We start from the raw sequence: 5107 nt of genomic DNA on the forward strand, positions 1-5107 counted from the left end.
CTTTTTTTTTTCCTGGACCATTTTTTCTCGCAATTGCTTTTTCCTTTAATATAACGAAAATCAGCGCATTTAACTGTAATCCGTTTCGTTATCAGAATGGCTCTAACGTGTATTTTAAGCATTTTTTTTTTTCAGGATCGTATATATTACTGGCATTTTTTTTTTCTTGCACCTTTTTTCTCGCAATTGCTTTTTCCTTTAATATAACGAAAATCAGCGCATTTAACTGTAATCCGTTTCGTTATCAGAATGGCTCTAACGTGTATTTTAAGATTTTTTTTTCAGGATCTTATATATTACTGTCATTTTTTTTTCTTGCACCTTTTTCCTCGCAATTGCTTTTTCCTTTAATATAACGAAAATCAGCGCATTTAACTAATCTGTTTCGTTATCAGAATGGCTCTAACGTGTATTCTAAGCATTTTGTTTTTTTCAGGATGGTATATATTACTGTCATTTTTTTTCTTGCACTTTTTTTTCGCAATTGTTTTTCCTTTAATATAACGAAAATCAGCGCATTTAACTGTCATCTGTTTCGTTATCAGAATGGCTCTAACGTGTATTCTAAGCATTTTTTTTTCAGGATCGTAGATATGTCATTTTTTTTCTTGCGCCTTTTTTCACGCAATTGCTTTTTCCTTTAATATAACGAAAATTAGCCCATTTAACTGTGATCCGTTTTGTTATCAGAAAGGCTCTCACGTGTATCTTAAGCATTTTTTTTTTCAGGATCGTATATATTAGTCATTTTTTTTTCTTGCACCTTTTTTCTCGCAATTGCTTTTTTCTTTAATATAAGGAATTCAGCGCATTTAACTGTAATCCGTTTCGTTATCAGAATGGCTCTAACGTGTATTTTAAGCATTTTTTTTTCAGGATCGTATATATTACTTTTTTTTTTCTTGCACCTTTTTTCTAGCAATTGGTTTTTCCTTTAATATAACGAAAATCTGCGCATTTAACTGTAATCCGTTTCGTTATCAGAATGGCTCTAACGTGTATTTTAAGATTTTTTTTTTCAGGGTCCTGTTCAATCCCCTGGGAGTGGCCGCAGCTGATAGGGTCTCAGATCTGCAGGTGTTGGAGCGACAGTGAGGTCTTGGCGCGGTCAGGGTGTCCTTCGGGAAGTAGCTGAAAGGGATGAGTTTGTAAAATGGTGTTTTGTTGGTTGTTTCTATACTGCGCATAAGTTCGACTGAGCGTGATTCGTCTATGCCTGTTGCTATAAGAGAACCCATATGTTGCAACCCTCTTTGCAATCCTCAGACCGCTCGACCACGCTTATGCATGGCGTCCCGACATGCAGTAAATGCAATATCAACTGATTGGCCAGTATGGTCAGGTTACATAAAAGAGAATTTGAGAGAATAGTGCGCTACTGATTCTCTCTCTCACCACAATTGCGTCAACTCAACACCCGAGAAGTGTATCCTTGTTATGCAACGAAACCCCCACTGTTGTGAAGGCGCTGGTACTCAGGGCGACGGCTTCAAAACACTAGGGTTGATGAGGCTGGATTGCCAGCCGGTCTGGTCGTATCGTCGAAGATTATGGGTCCTGCAAAGAAGTCACGGCTGCCCGGTGCATAGCAGGTGTATGTATGGTTAGCGGTGCTAATGGTAAGATGGGGAGAGGATTGGTACAGGGATTAGAGGCAAGGTAAGCAGTGGAAAGATAGGATGGAGAGGAAGAATTAAAATACTTACACTAAGAGAAGACATATCTCATTAATAGCTAAGGATTAACCTGAGAATAAGGACCTTGTTTAATATTAAGGGGATGATCTCTGGAGCTGAAGGTCGCTTTTTTTTTCTTTTCGACGTGACGGTAAGATACTACATAGCATGCCAGAAACAGCAATGCCATTATTACCATGCCTGCTCCTGTTACATAAATTGGATAGTAATAAGTATCATGGAAATCAGGCAATGAGCCTCTATAAGTAAATTCCTGTAATGGAGATGTAGGTTTAATGCTGAGTTTAGATATGGTAATATTAAAAACAGATAAGTCTAACAACATGGATGTGATGTTATCGTTATTTACCTGTATTTGAGTTGCATAAGAATGGGTCGCCGGAATGAATAACGACATAGTGGTGAGTTCGCATGAAGTTGGAAGGATATATGTTCCTTTTAGTACAATATCTGGTTTATTGATGTCACACTTGACTGTGGCATTAGTAGGGTGGTAGTAGTAAAGAAGAGTCACGTCATCAAATGATAAGACGAAAGGTCTTGTTGATTCCTGAATGTTTCCAAATGCGCACTGACTAATGATGTTATGACTGGTGAGGAGTGAGCGTGGGCAAGATGGGAGGTCATTGTCCAGTGGTAATGGGCGGGACAGACGAAGGTGCGAGGGACTGGCTGAGTGCATGATTTTAGGAAGTTTGTTGAAGGAATTGTGATGGCTTGACCGTGTAGTTTTTTAAGAATAAGTGAATGTTGTAGGTGTAACGTAAAGAATGTGCCATTAGGATGAATATGATAGGCTTTGAAGGAAGATTGGTGTTTTAAGGGAATGATAACAGACAAAACAGATACAGTAAGGAAAGATTTAAATGATGAATAGAAAGGAATACGTTGATTGAGGGATAAAAAGGGGATGAAGATTGTTAGAGGTTGCAAACTGGAGAATCGGACGGAAGTCCTGAGGTGAGAGAAGGTTAGGAAGAAGTTCTCCTTTGTCTGCTGCAATTAAAGAAGAAACGAAGGAGTTGATGTGCTCTGTAACTTTGTTCACTGTTATTTGATAAGATTGAACATTGAAAGCGAGCTCTGAAATGATTTGCATTACTAATTGTAGCTGAAAGTTTATTGAAGGTATGAGAAATGTTATTAAAAGCAAACTTTAGATCATGAATATTATCGGAGATAACGTTAACTGCATGATGAATGGAAGCGTCGAAGCGTTTAGTTATTTTAGATAAGGTAGACTTATATTCTGAAAATCGAGACGTAAAATTATCCTCATCTATTACGCCGAAAGGTGAATGAGCAATTTTACCCACGACATGATCAGCCCGCGGCGAGATCGATGTTTGTGAACAACGAAGCGTTGCAATGTTGCCACCGTGGAGTTGAGGGCAGACTCGAGGAGGGCGAATTGCTTATGTGATAAATTGTCATGAGCTTTCTGATTTCGTAGTTTTGTTATCTCTTCAAGGTGGTGCACGGCTAAGCTGGAAATGTCAGACAGGGGTCGAAGGGACACTTTAGCTTCAATGTGATCTGTTACAGGGAACACTAAGCCTAGATCCTCAACTAATGCACCGGGCACGGCGCGTAACCTCTCGGGTAGGCCTACTGAATTAACGAGTAAGGGCGACACCAGTGCCAGTAGCATCTGTACGAGCATCTGAAATAGAGGATATGAAATTAGTGAAGTTACAGGTGAAGTAAAGAATGCGGTGTATTACCGTAGAGTTTTGTGATTAGTTAGCCTCAACCGCAGGAGAATAATAGTCACTGGCTCTTTTTAACACGTCAAAATGGAACCAAGTTTCAGAGTTAGTACTTAAACATTTACGGTTACCCTATAGGGACCATCAAAGCAGGGAGCGAGCTTTGGACGCATGGAATCATTAGCATGAATCTTGCGAAATACTAGAGTGCCAATACCGATAGATTTGTGACGAGCAATTTTATGTTGGTAGGAGAGAATCTGGTCTCTAGATTTCGTAAGATATTCTTTAGCCTTGCGGAAAGCAATTCTATTCCTGTTTAATAAATATTCCGCATAGTTGTCAGAGTATTCAGGCTTGTGTGCTGTTTGAAAAAGGTCATATGGTAACCTCTTATCCATTCCATACAAGAGAAAATGGGGTCTATCTCCTAATAATGAATGGAAGGTACTGTTAATGGCGGACTGAATTGTGAGAATAGTCTCGTCCCAATTATCAGATGTACTGTCAATTAATGACCTCATGAAGGAGAGGATGGAACTGTTTAGCCGTTCTGTGATTCCATTACTTTATGGCCTGTAAGGTAAGATATTTACACGGGTTACATTCATTAAATTACTGAGATTGTTCATGAACTCGTTTTGGAATTCTGTTCCGTTGTCAAATGAGAAATACATTGGTGCTGTTTATCTCTGAACGAAGTCATGAAAGGCTTTTGCAACGACTTTTGCAGACTTGTTAGGGATGGGGACCAACTCGCAAAATCGGGAAAAATTATCGATGAACACGAGGATGTGTTTATTTCCATTGCGGGAGGTCATAAACCCTGACAGTGTCACATGAAACTTTTTCGAAAAAGGGAAAATTTGGAATGTCGTAACGCAAAGCTGGTGCAGGTTGATTTGTTGTACCCTTGTAATATGGGCAACGTTTACATGACTTGACATGCTTCTTAACCATAGAAATGAGAAGAGGGAAGTAGTACCTTTCTCGGGCCATCTGAATAGCTTTGTACACGCCACAGTGGGCTGCTTCTCGCGAATCATGCACGAGTTGGAGGACTCTGGGTTCAAGTGATTCCGGAATCACTACATCTCTAGTGAAAGCCCGACGTCCTTTAATCTTCTTGGGGTCGCTCTTCGAAAGAGAAGGCCGTTGTCGTTAATAAAAAATTCTCTGACGGGAAGACGGCCGACCGGATCCAAGGGTTCATTTCTTGCTAGTTTCTGCATTATCTCACTGTAAACCGGGTCCTCGTTTAGCGCGCGGCGGATATCAAGGGTTGGTTAGGGTTGGTTAGCTGTGTTAGCTAACACCGGCGTGGGTGGAGGGACGTTCTTTAGCTCAGTAAAGCTAGGGGGAAGGAGTCTAAAGATTCTTTATCATTTGAGTGAGATAACAGCGCGCGGGAAAGAGCGTCCGCTACGACGTTTTGTCGTCCAGGTAAGTAGACGATTGTTACATCATATTCTGCCAAAACGGGCTCGTCTCCCATGTGGATTCTTTCCATGCAAGACGGCCGTAAGGGCGGAGTGGTCGGTGTGCACATAAATTTTATAACTGAGTACCAACTCCCGGAAGTGCCGGAGTGCCCAGGTAATAGCCAGAAGTTCGCGGTCAGTAGTGTGATATGACCTTACGGCAGGCTTAAGGTTTCTGCTTGCGAAAGCAATAGGCCGAAGGTTACCATTTACTTTCCAA

The 5107-nt window shown here is 40.6% G+C and overlaps 1 pseudogene; it reads right to left on the reverse strand.

Moving 5' to 3' along the window:
- Positions 1-903: 903 nt before the first annotated feature.
- Positions 904-3365, reverse strand: LOC147468517 (uncharacterized; annotated as a pseudogene).
- Positions 3366-5107: the final 1742 nt, after the last annotated feature.

The sequence above is a fragment of the Penaeus japonicus genome, unplaced genomic scaffold (genome assembly GCF_977035675.1).
Source record: "Penaeus japonicus unplaced genomic scaffold, GWHDUDI00000001_assembly GWHDUDI00000028, whole genome shotgun sequence".
Classification (NCBI taxonomy): Eukaryota; Metazoa; Arthropoda; class Malacostraca; order Decapoda; family Penaeidae; genus Penaeus; species Penaeus japonicus.